The sequence below is a fragment of the Meriones unguiculatus genome, chromosome 3 (genome assembly GCF_030254825.1).
Source record: "Meriones unguiculatus strain TT.TT164.6M chromosome 3, Bangor_MerUng_6.1, whole genome shotgun sequence".
NCBI lineage: Eukaryota > Metazoa > Chordata > Mammalia > Rodentia > Muridae > Meriones > Meriones unguiculatus.
In genome coordinates, this window is record NC_083351.1 from 40906287 (window position 1) to 40920627 (window position 14341).

Sequence of the window (14341 nt, forward strand, 5' to 3'; positions counted from 1 at the left end):
GAGAAGCATATACTCTACAAATAATAATAATTTGGCATCTATCTTTCCTCTTTTCCTTCAAATTAAGTTGAAATACAAGATTTTGAATCAGAAAATTTTCAAGTAGTTATATATTGTGTAATTTCAAAGTGCAAATATAGATAATACTGATTCCCATTGAGTTTATTCAAAGTAAGAAAAATAAAATTCTAAATTCCTAATCTGGTAATAATAATTAAAAGGTAAATTATCATTCAGTTTTACTAAAACTATGGTAAATGTTTATGAAATGTATTTTATATGCACAAAAAGATTAAAATTTCCTTCAGTAGGACTTGAACGACTTTTAAGAGAAATATTGTATTTGAGTAGAGCATATAAAATAATACCAAATAAAACATTAAATGTAGCTCTTTCTTAATCTATGCATCATTAAGTAGTAATAGATAACATGTTTTAAAAACATAAGTCAAAATACATTATAATTAGGAGAGCAACGGAATAAATACCACTTTAAAAGAATGGAGACAAAAGTGATTATTTGTTTATTATTGTGTCATATTCTGAGGTCACTTAACCCCCTTTTGAGGACCAGATCATCGCTATCATATATATGGGATTTTACAAGCTTCAAATTCTTCCTGTTCCAGTCTTTCTCTACTTCAATTTATGGTAGACATGATAATACTATTTCATATAAATATATTCATCATTGCTGATTCAATATTATGAATGTAACTTGATTGTCAACTTGGTGGGATTTGGAATCATCATGAAAACAAATCTTTAGGCATACATGTGAGAGATTTTTCTAGATCAGGCTAACTGAAATTGTGAGACATACCCTAAGTGTGGGCAGTGTCATTTCATGGCCTGGAGTACCGGACTGGGTGGAAAAGTGGAAAGAGGATGAGCTCTTTGTTTCCCGAGTGTGGATGTAATGCGAACAACTGTTTCCTAACACTGCTGCTATTCCTTTCCTGCCAGAATGGACTGTACCCTGGAGAAGGTAGCCAAAATCAGCTCTGACTTTCTTACATCCTTTGTCAGACACTTTCTGCAAGACAAGTAACTAATACAGGTGGCATCTAAAGCAAATGAACCAAATTGTAATTCTCTGGAATCATATGCTAAACATACAATCTTACTAACAAGTGTATACTATATGTCAATTAACTCACCTGAAAAACTGGGACCATGACAACACATTTATGATTATTTGATATGTATTTATCACAAGAATATGCTGTTTTACCTACCTCCTCTAATTACTATGCTCAGTACAATATGCTCAGCCTTTCTCCAGAAGGTATTGGCTTCAAGGGCTTATGCTGCACTTGGAACCAAAGAAATGTAGGAAATAACACAATTAATATGAACAAAGGAAATTAGATGCATTTAAAATTAAATATTGCTGGCCCTATGAATTGAGAAAGAGATGTTCTCAATCTGGGAAACCTATAGATAGTAACCTCATGATTAAAAATACTATTCCAGCTATTTAAATATAAAAAAAAAATAAAGCTTCTTTTTGTAATGAAGCTTTATTGCAATAGTTAATGAAGATACTCAGAACTGTTCAAAGTTCTAAGAATAAGTGACGGTAAAATGCTTATACCTAAACAGAACATCTATATGGCTCCTTCAAGGCCCTGGGAAGAGCATGGAGGAGGGGATAAAAATATTGTAAGAACGGGAGGACAGGAGAGAGTTGTATGAAATACACACACAGGGCTGTTACAACCATGTACACATGGCAGCTATGCGTACCTTTATGAATCCAGCATACAAACAAAAGACTTTAAAGGAAGAAGGAACCTTACTGGGAAGAATAAGGCTATCAGGAGTGGGAGGAAGAAAAAAGGATAATAAGGTAAATATATTACAATATATCAATACATAAATGTGTATAATTACATATACATGCCCCAAAGTGTCAAAATGAAGTAAAAATGAATGACTAGAAGGAAAATGAACAGTATTGAGAGCATATATAAATAAAGAAAGATAGGTTTCCCATAAGATTGCACTTAAAAATGTTCTGAGGTAGTAGTGTTGTTCTTTCACTATAGTATATATTCCATACGTTAACATGGCTGCAGTATTTCTAGTAATGTAATCTTATAAAATGACTAATATATATCATATAATATTTATATTATATAATACATAAAACTATATATTATTTACATTATATACTTATATCATATTAAATATTATGCCCTATTAATATATTATATAAATATTATAGTTTATATTAAATATTATAATTACATATGGTCCTATGTAAGCTTAATATTAATAATGTGCATGTGTTAATAAACAGCTTAATATTAATAATGTGCATGTGTTAATAAACTGTTATTAATAATATGTATGTATTCTAAAAAATATCATGTGTATATATAAGTATATATGCACACAAAGACACAAGGTTAGCAAACGTAAGTGTGCGCTAAACAATGATAAAATCTAAGCCAAAATTAAATGGAGAAACAAGGATACTGCAAAGATCAGAGACTTTTCATATAGTGTCTAAACACTATATGAAAGCAGGTACAAATTGAAGGTTGATATTGACCCTCTGGTCTTTTCCTCCCATTTCCTAAATAGAATAACATTACTTCCTTAGTACAGTGCTTAAAACCCTGCTGGAGCCATAATGAACGTGCAGCCACAGTGTCTTCATCTCAGTGTTTATAGTGGTAGAATTTTTAGTTTTCCTAGCTGAAAAGTAGGAGGATTTCAAAAAGAAGTTAGCCGAAGCCATGGATCCCCTGCCTGCCACACCCACAAATACCTCCCCAGCCGCACACGTGGATTTACCCACAGATGCTCCAATTTACAAACAACATCAAGATTACTTGATTTTCGGTTTCTTAGTTTATGAACTTCAGACAGACATGACAGCAGTTGTAGGGAGTGGGAAGGGTTCATTCAGGACGCTTAACACCGACCTAACACTGTCGCCATGTGATCCTCTGAGAGAATGTTTTCAAACTGAAAATGCGTCTCTACTCAGGTTATTCTTTCTTTCTTTTTTTTTTTAACCAACAATTAAAATCTCTCAAGTGCACTAGTATCTACCCTGCTAACTTGCTGATTAACTAACACATGCTTGTTCATGCCAGCTTTGGGGTAGACTAATAGCCACAATGGTTTCATCTGATTACCAGACTGCGTGAAGCCTTCCTAATCAACCGTCCTCAGATTAAACTCTATTGTGTTGCTTGGGTTCTCTAGAATCACAAATAATATATGAACACACAGGAAATGGGATTTATGTGTATGGGAAATAAAGTTTGAATAAACTCTATACAAATAAAAATAAGGTTTTTAAATAATATATTTGTAGGTACCTACTTATATGAACCCCCTCACATATTTCCAAGTATTAGGAAATGTGTAATTGCAATCAACATTAATATGAAGGATTTATAGTAAGTTATATATGATTATGGGCATGCTTGATTCAAAGCCTAAATTTTTATGACAGCATTTCTGAAATACATTATGTATCATTCTTTTTTTTTTTTTTTTTTTTTTTTTTTTGCAATGCCTCCATTTTCATTGCTATTTTTATTCTTTACAAGCAAACACAAAATATCTTAATAATGTAGAGGAAATTTACAGAAAATGAAAGTTACAAGTTTTCCTATACACGGAAGTACAAATTCAAGTGTTAATATCCTTAATATCAACCAATTGTTTTAACACCTGTATTTATGGCACTCAGATATAATAATAGTTTCTAGTAAAGAAATAATCAAAAATAAAATACATGAGGAATAAGCCAAGAACATTACAAAATATTAAGAACCTCCAAAGGCAGTTTTAAAACCAAGAATTCATGGGAAGAAATTAATACAACCCTGGCCAGGAATGAGGGCTTGGATACAACAGAAAGTAATTTGGAATCGTAATAAATTCTTAAAAAATGACAATACCAATCTACAACTTAAATATGACTTAATCCACATGTTACTCAAACTCTAAGATTTATCATGATACAGTATAATTAAACCACAGTAAAGGCTGTAAACTTTATAGTTAATTTTAGTAACCATTTCTAGTTCTATTAATTAAAGTCTTTTCTTAATTTTTGAATACTATTTTGCTAAAGGTTTGTAAATTTTATTTATCATTGCAGAGGGAAAACTATGTCATTAATGCTTTAGATATTTTTATCTACTTCATTAATTACTTTCATAATTTTGATTGTTTCTTCCCATTTAATATTTTTAGTTTTGTTGTTTTTTTTTTCCAAGATACTGAGAAATCCCACATAGTACATATTTGAGGTCTCTCAAATATTTTGCTATACACATTCAAATCTATAACTTTCTTCTATAGACTGTCTTCATTGTGTCTAATAGATATTGTTATATTGTATCCAAATATTCACTCAATGCTGGCATTGTTAAAAGTTCCTTTTTTATTTTGATTTTGTTCAGTGACCCATACATAACTTAATAGTGTGTAATTTAATCTTCATAAATTTCTGTGTATTCTCTAGATTCTATTGCTTTTTTTTTTTTTGCAGTTTATTCAGGAACATTGAACAATCCTCGGACCCCGGGGAAAGCCAGCCCACAGCTTAAATAGCCTCTGGGTAGCCAACCCAGGCATGCCACGGGGGCAATGCAGATAGGGGAGAATGTCTTGCTTCAATGGCTGTAAAGGCCTGAATGATCATGGCTGCATCACACTGTTGTGAGACTCTAATCTTGCATATATACCACAGGCAAACCAAGGAGACCAACACCAGAAGGCCTGCTAACACTCCCATGCCCGCCCATTCCTACAGATAAACTGTAAGCATAATTAAAGAAAAAAATCACCAATAAAGGAAACAAACCTGGGGCATTTTAAATGATCAGCAAGCAATGATATAAAAATAGTTGTCCTATCAGGAGAATTATTTCTTACATTTACCTATTTATAGATGCTAGGCCTAAGGTCCCTGCTAAATTAGCATCTTTCTTAAAAAATAAATAATTTTAATGTACTATTAAATTTAATGTAAACTAAACATTTTATTTTTCTAAATTTTTTATTAATTATACTTTATTCATTTTGTATCCCCCATAAGCCCCTTCCTCCCCTTTCTGCATGCATGCCCCTCCCCAAGTCCACTGATAGGGGAGGTTCTCCTCTCCTTTCTGATCTTAGTCTATCAGTTCTCATCAAAAGTGGCTGCATTGTCCTCTACTGTGGCCTGGTAAGGCTGCTCCCCCCTCAGGGGGAGGTGATCAAAGAGCAGGCCAATTAGATTATGTCAGAGGCAGTCCCTCTTCCCATTACTATGTAACCCACTTGGACACTGAACTGCCATCTAAATATACTATAATTGAAGAGAAACCTAGAAGAAACTAAAAGAGAAATAAGATTGGTGACATTGTTTGATTTTATTTAATCTGGATTTAACAAAAAATGTTCTTCCAAAATTTATCCTCATAATGTTTTGCATTTGAAGTTATAAAGTTTTTTTCTACCTTTCTTTTTGTTCTTCCACTCTTTGAATAGGAGTGGAATACACATACTCAATATATTACATACTCAAATATTTGAGAATATACATACTCAAATATTACCAATTAAAATAATATTTTTCTTGATTGACTAAAAACTAAGGAAGGTGAAACAGGTTAAAGACAAAAGGTAACAAATAATGTGGTTTTCCACTGTCCATAGCTCAGGTCAATCCCTAGATTTGATTCCCCGGGGCACTTCATTTGAGGTTGTATATTTAGACAACACCTACTAAAGGGCCCAACACAAGTGCAAGCAGCAGCTTTGACTTTATAACAGTTTTAGACAGTACAGATATGACCAAGATCAAGAAATACAGAATATGTCAATAAAAACAAAGCAGGATGAGTTACAAGTAATCCACTTCAGATGTATTGTAAGGGAGCAACAGCAACAAAATACTTGAAAATCTAAGTGACACGGAATGTATGCAAAAGCCTAATGGCTTCAATAGTGTATGTAATTTACATTGTTGACACCTGGGAAGTCAGGTAACTAAAACCTAACAGAGGTATTGTTCCTTATTTTACCCTAACCATCTGATAATTCTTTTTTGCATTTAATGAAAGTCATTTTATAAGATTACACACACACGTGGGTCAGTGACTGTTAGCAATTTATTTTGTTGACCTGTACATGTCAGTGTTTGTTAGTAATATTTTTGTGTAATGGAAAATGTCATTGCTCTTGGAACATACTTATTTCTATAGTAGTGATGCCTTTGATTTATAGGCTACTAAATACCATTATTCAGTCATTTAATAAGAGTATAAGATTGTAAAATAATTTAGGTTGAGCTATAATGTTGTCTATGTTAAACAGAGACTAAAATAATATTGTATCAGAGTTTTAAATTCCTGAGATCATTATCTTTTTAGCGTTCTCTCAACAATGTGGTAGTTCATCCTATGTCTCTCTTAGCAGATTATTCATTAACATAGTCATATTATATTGGTTATATAATACTATATAAAATACATAAATTATAGATATCTGTACCTTTTAAAAATGGAGTCCAGGGTATCTAATAGCCCATTCTGAACAAAGATGTGATAACTGGCCTTGTACATCTGTGAGGATAGTGAAAAAGGCACACTCACAAGGCTACATATAGCAAGAAAAGACCCAAACACTACTACCGACTGTTGAAAAGTACAGTAGTAGCTACATTGCACGGATGAGGCACTGTTCCCTCTAACACTCGCTTGTTTTTCTTTTTATCAATTAATTCAATTTACATCTCTGCCATCCCCATCTCCTTCCTGTCACACCCTCCCTCCTGCATCTCCTCTTCCCTATTTCTCCCCTGTGGACTTGTAGGGAAGTCCTATCAGGTGGAAGTGATCAAAAAGCAAGCAACATAGTCTGTGTCAGAGATATTCCCCACTTCTCTACCTAGCCTAGTGGGCTAACATGAAGCCTAGGATGCCCATTGAACTTATCTTCTTGGGGGTCTGTGCATTGTATTAAGTTTATCCTGTACTATATGACTAAAATCCACTAAGTGAGTACATACCATGTGTGTCTTTCTGAGTCTTTGTTACCTTACTCTGGATGATCTTTTCTAGTTCTATCCATTTGCCTAAAATTTTTATGATTTCCTGTTTTCATGGATGAGTAGTATTTCATTGTATAAATGCACCACAGTCTCTTTATTCATTCTTCAATTCAGGGATGTCTACATCATTCTCAGTTTCTCTTTTCTTTTTATTTATTTTTCTTTATCAAGACAGATTTTATTTTTTTTTAATTTTTTATTTCAATTTATTTACTTTACATCCCAAGGTTGTTCCCTCCTTTCTCGACTTCCAGTCCCCAGCCCTTCCACTTCTTTCCCCTTTCTCTCTCCCGGGGAGCTCCCTCATATCAACCCTCCCCAGCAGATCAAGTCACACCATGACTGAGCATATCCTCATCCCCTGAGAACAGGCAAGGCAGTGCTGCCAGTGGGAAGTTATCCAAAATCAGGCAATAGTGTTCATGTTAGACACAGTACCCCAACCCCTTCTACCTGTCACACACCCCATATAAATATCAAGCCTCCCGTTAGCCACCTATGTGAGGGTGCCTAAGTCCAGAGCGCGTGTCCTTCTTAGTTAATGTCTCAGTCTCTGTAAGCCCCCAAAAGGCTGGAGTAGTTGTCTTTGTTGGTCTTCTTGTGAGGTTCCTGTCCCCTCCAGGTTCTTCTGTCTCTTGCCCACACTTCTTGTGGACACCCAGAACTCTGACCCATGCTTAACTACAAGTCCCAGCATCTGTCTCTATCCTCTGCTGTGCAGGGCCTCTCAGAGAACAGTCATGTCAGGCTCCTGTCTGAAAGCATGGGAAAGCATCATTAATAGTGTCAGGGGCTGGCTCTCTACCAAGGGGTGGGTCGCAGGTTAGGTAATCATTGCTTGAACTTTTCCTCAATCTCTGTTCCCTTGTAGGCAGTTCAATCCCTGAACTTCTTGTAGGCAGAGTAATTTTTGGATAAAAAGTTTGACCTGTTTGTTGTTGTACCCCTTCTTCCACTAGACTTGCCTGGCCAAGAGGTGGTCACTTCAGTCCTCACACTTTCCCCACCCCCCACAATTAAGAGTCTCAGTGAGAGTTATAATCGTATCCTCCCAGGAACCTACCCTATTGCAGGCCTCCACCTTGACAAAAAAGTCTCCCCCCAGTTTCCCTTCTTGTTCTCACCCCTATCATCTCCCACTCCTGTCTCCCCACATGTGATCTCCACTCCTGTTTCCCTTCCCATTCCATCTCCTGTCCAGTTCCCTCTCTTCATCCACTTCTGCTTCTATTCTATTTCCCCTTCTGAGTGACATTCTAGCACCCTTCCTTGGGCCCTCCTTGTCACTTAGCTTCTTTGGGACCTTGGATTGTACTCCTGGTATCCTGTACTATAGGTCTAATATCCACTTATAAGCGAGTGCATACTATGTGTGTCTTTGTGAGTTTGTGTTACTTCACTCAGAATGATCTTTTCTAGTCCCATCCATTTTTTTTTTGCCTGCAAATTTCATGATGTCTTTATTTTTAATAGCTGAGTGGTAGTCCACTGTGTAAATGTACCACAATTTCTGTATGCATTCTTCTGTTGAGGGACATCTAGGTTGTTTCCAGTTTCTAGTTATTACAAATAAAGGTGCTATGAACATAGTTGAACAAAGCTGTTTGTGTGTGGTGGAGCATCTTTAGGGTATATGCTCAGAAGTGGTACACCTGGGTCTTGAGGTATGACCATTCCCAGTTTCAAAAAAAAAAAAAAAGTGCCAGATTGATTTTTAAAGTCATTGTGCAAGTTTTTGCTCTCACCCGCAATGAAGGACTGTTCTCCTTTCTCCATATCCTTGCCACCATGTGTTGCCACTTGAGTTTTTATCTAAGCCATTCTGACAGTTGTGACAATCTGAAAGAAAACAAAAAAATCACACAGTCATCTCATTAGATGCAGAAAAAGTCTTTGACAAAATCCAGCATGTCTTCATGATAAAAGTCTTGGAGAGATCAGCGATACAAGACCCATACCTAAAGATTAGAAAAACTGTATATGGGAAGTCAAAGAAGTCAAAGACCTATATGACTAGAACATCAAGTCTCTGAAGAAAGAAATTGAATAAGTTACCCAAAGAAAGATCTCCCATGCTCATGGATCAGTAGGATTAACATAATAAACATGGCTATTTTATCAAAAGCAATCTACAGATTCAATCCCCATCAAAATACCAGAACAATTTTTCACAGACCTTTAAAGAACAATTGTAAACTGCATATGGAAGAACAAAAACCAAGACTAACTAAACGAACCCTTTACAATAATAGAACTTCTTGAGGTACCTCCATACTTGACCTCAAACTATACTACAGAGCAATTGTAATAAAAAATTCATGGTACTGGCATAGAAATAGGCAGATAGATCAATTGAATCCAGTTGAAGACACTCTTACTCTCAAACCAACTTTCATTTCATATGAATCATTCAACCTCCCTCCCCGTCTTAGAAAGCTCCTACCATGTATGTGAACCTACCTGCATTGCCCACGAGGCACGCTGGGGTTGGCTACCCAGAGGCTATTTTAAGCTGTGGGCTGGCTTTCCCCAGGGTCAGAAGATTGTTCAAGGTTCCTGAATAAACTGCATTGAGAAGAACAACAACAACAAAAAAAAGATCAGAAAGAAGGAGAGGAGGACCTCCCCTATCAGTGGACTTGGGGAGAGGCATGCATGCAGAAACGGGGGAAGAGTGGGACTGGGAGGGGAGGAGGGAGGGGCTTATGGGGGGATACAAAAGGAATAAAATGTAATTAATAAAAGTTAAATAAAAAATTAAAAAAAAACAACAACAACAAAAAAGAAAGCTCCTACAAGTCTACTTTGCATCTTTCCATCTATGATGGTCAATGGAAAGCTGACTTGGACTCTGAAGAGAGAAAAGAATGCTGGTCTAGGCCGCTGTGTCTGCCACTATAAAAGGTTCCTTGGTTTTCACTGCATCCAAACTGACTGTCAAAAGCACCCATGACTGAGCCATTTGTGAGAGAAAATTGACCAAATAGATATGTTATTCTAGGTTATTCAGATTTGTTAATATATTTTCTATTGTATAATTTTTATGTCCCAACACATTCCTCTGTAAAGCCACTAAGGTCTGATATTGACTTGAAGTTTCTGTGAAATTAATATTGTTCTTAAAAGATAATTTGCCTCATTTATTTATTTATTTATTTATTTATTTATTTATTATTTAGTCAGCTGTTTATCCATTTATATGGGTGTGAGCATACTTGTGTAGTTATTCTAATGTACAAAGGACAGAAAAAGAAAGAAACTTTTATGACTCAGTTCTCCCTGGGTTCTGAAAATTTTTCTCTGCATTCTGAGAATTTAACTCAATCATCAGCCTTGGCCTATACTCACTGAACTATCTCACTGAACACTAATTCCTTTCCTAACAATCTTGTGAACAGTCTTTCCCTGTCCCTTGAATGAAGCATGACACATCACACATCTCTTCTTACAGGCTTTTTCTTTTTAAAGTCTGTCTTTCCTATTTTGTCCCTAAGTCCATAATATTAAAAAGGTTCCCAAACTGTGATGACAATTTTTCTTAGTAATTTCAGTGATCATGTCTATCAGGAAGAGATTTTCCTCATATTGCATCAAATTTTGAGTCTTTGTCTAAGTCAGATATTAGTTAGGGTACTGAGGCTGATCCCATGTGGCCTTATGTATCCCAGAACAATGTGATTACAGAACAATGTGATCTCAGGTTCTTTTATTTCTTATTCAAAATTACTCTCAATTTAAAATAATCCAGAGTCAGACTCTTGTATATTTTCATACACTTGGTCATTATGAAAGCTCCTGTATTCGTCGTGAATCAGAGGTTTTCTCATCTTCTGTGTGAAAATCGGGCTTGCTGGGCATCTTCCATTTCTTCATTCCTACCTCATTATTTCCCTCCCCCTTTTGGAGGCTGACATGCATTTATCCTAAGCAGACCTTATATTTGCCATGAACCTGAGGGTTACCAGACTACCTTGAATTTCTGATCATCCTCTCTCTAAGTCCAAAAGATGAAATTACAGGAATGTAATTTTACTAACATTATATTCTAACTAACTAGAATATAAATTTACTAACATTACTCATTTATATGGTACTTAGGATTGCTACTGGTCTTTCATATGCTAAGCAAACACTACACTAAGGAACCTATATATCTAGCATCATAATTCACTTTTTAAAAATTTATTTTCAGGATTTCCAAGATTGCAGCAGCCATCACATACTTTATCTTAGTGTCAGAAGATCAGAGACTGGAGTTATGGTGAGTAACCTAGCAAATGACTTCAAACCCCTGACATTGGTGCTTTACTCAGGAGTGAGGGAGCACACCAGTTGCAGGGAACATAGGGTTCCAGCCTTCTCTGTGACCTTCACACAGACACAGACCTCCTCACAAAAGAAGAGAAGCACACACACACACACACACACACACACACACATTCTACCACCACCAACATCAAATTAAGAGAAAGTAACAACCACTGGTCATTAATATATCTTTTTTAATTTTAAATTTTTAATTTTTTATTAATTACTGTTTATTCACTTTGTATCCCCTCTGTACCTCCCTCCCTCCTCCCCTCCCATGTCCCTCTCCCAGTCCACTGAAGAGGGAGTTCTTCCTCCCCTTCCCTCTGATCCTAGTCTATTAGGTCTCATCAGTAGTGGCTGCATTGTCTTCTTCTGTGGCCTGGTAAGGCTCCTCTCCCCTTGCGGTTGGTGATTAAAGAGCAGGACAATCAGTTCATGTTAGAGGCAGTCCTTGTCCCTGTTACTATGGAGGCCACTTGGATACTGACCTGCCATCTCTGTTCAGGAGTTCCAGGCCATCTCCATGAATGGTCCTTGGCTGGAGTACCAGTTTCATGAAAGACCCCTGTGCCCAGACTTTTTGTATCTTTCACTGTCCTTGTGGAGCTCCTGTCCTCTCATCAAAGGCATCAAATTTCCAATAAAAATACACAGGTTAACAGAATGGATATAAAAACATAACCCATCATTCTGCTGCATACAAGAAACTCACCTCAGCAATAAAAGTAAATATTACCTCTGAGTAAAGGGCTGGAAAAAGGTCTTATAAGCAAATAGACACAAGAAGCAAACTGGAGTAGACATTCTAGTGTCTAATAAATAGCCGTTCAATCAAAATAAATTACAAGAGATGGGGAAAGACACTTCATACTCATCAAAGGAAAAAATGTCTTGTTTGCAAGATGACATCTCAATTGTAAACACCTATGCCTCAAATGCAAGGACACCAACATTTGTAAAAGAAACCTTACTAAAGCTTAAATCATGCATCGAACCCCACACATAAATAGTGGAGGATTTCAGCACCCCACTCTTTCTAATGGACAGATCATCAAGGCAGGAACTAAATGGGGAAATAATAACACTAACAGATGTCATGAATCAAAAGGTCCTAGTGGATATCTACAGAACATTTCACACAAACATATGAGAATATACTTTCTTCTCAGGACTTCATGGAACCCTCTTCAAAACTGACCATATCTTACTGTTTCCCACTTCTTTCCTAAGATTCCCTGCATTCTGCCCAAAGGTTGCCCATAAGTCTCAGCATTCACATTGATAGTCTGCAGGGCAGAGCCTTTCAGAGGTCCTCTGTGTCAGGCTCCTGACTTATTCCCTCTTTTCTCCTTCTTCTGATGTCCATCCTCTTTGCCTTTCTGGAAAGGAATTGAGCATTTTAGCAAGCCTGAGGGGAAGCAGCATTGTCAGGCCACAGAAGAAGACAATGCAGCCACTCCTGATGAGACCTAATTGACTAGGATCTGATGGAAGGAAAAGAAAACCTCCCCCATCAGTGGACTTGGGGAGGGGCATGCATGCAGAGGGTAGAGGAAGGGAGGGATTGGGATGGGAGGAAGGAGGGACCCACAGGGGAGATATAAAGTGAATAAAGTGTAATTAATAAAGAATTAAAAAAACAAAACAAAAAAAACTGACCATATACTTGATCACAAAGCAACCCTAAGAGATAAAAGAAAAATAGAAATAACCACTTGTATCTTATCAGATAGCCATTGATTAAAGCTGGAACTCAACAACAACAGAAGCAACAGAAAGCCTGCAAGCTCATAGAAACTGAACAACTCCCTACTCAATGACCACTGAATTAGGGGAGAAATAAAGGAATTAAAGACTTTCTAGTATTCAATGAAAATGAAGGCACAAACTTTTTTAATTAAATTTTTATTTTTATATTACTTACAGTTTATTTACTTTGTATCACAGCTGTAGCCTGCTGCCTCATTCCCTCCCAATCCCACCCTCCCTTGTTCAAATCCTCCCTGCCCCTCTCCAAGCCCACCAATAGGAGAGGTCCTCATCCCTTTCTATCTGAACCTAGCTTATGAGGTCTCATCAGGACTGGCTGCATTGTCTTCCTCTTTGACCTGGCGAGGCTGTTTCCTCCTCAGGGGGTGGGGTGGTCAAAGAGCCACCCACTGAGTTCATGTCAGAGACAGTCCCTCTTCCCCTTACTAGGAAACCCATTTGGATACTGAGCTACCATGGGCTACATCTGAGCAGGGGTCCTAGGTTATATCTATGAGTGGTCCATGATTGGCACAAACTATGACACAGTAAAAATAGTGCTAAGAGGAAAGTTCATAGCACGAAGTGCCTTCATAAAGAAATTGGCGAGGTCCCACTGGTAACACACCTGAAAGCTCTAGAACAGAAGAATGCAAATAAAGTAAAGAGAAATAGATGACAGGAAATAAACAAATACAGGGCTGAAATCAACAAATTGGAAAGAAAGAGAACAAAAGAAAGAATCATGAAACCAAGAGCTTATACTTTGAGGAAATCAACAACAGAGACAAACTTTTACCAAAGTAACTGAAAGGCATAGGAAGAGTGTCCAAATTAGAAGAAACAGAAATGAAAATGGAGATATAACAATAGAGATTTGGGAAATAAAAAAAAATCAATAGATCTTACTTTACAAATCTCTATTCCACACAAAAAACGAAAATCTAAGGGAAATGGACATTTTCTTGATAGATTTTACTGACCAAAGTTAAATCAAGGTCAGGTAAGCAGTATACACAGTCCTCTAACCTGAAAGGAAATAGAAGCACTCCTAAAAATATCTCCCAAACAAAGAGAGCTCAGGTTTTATCAAGTGATTTTATCCCAGATTTCTACCAGACATTCAAAGAAGAGCTAATACCAGTACTCATCAAACTTTTCCATAAAATAGGAACAGAAGGAACATTGCCAAACTCATTCTATGAAGCCATA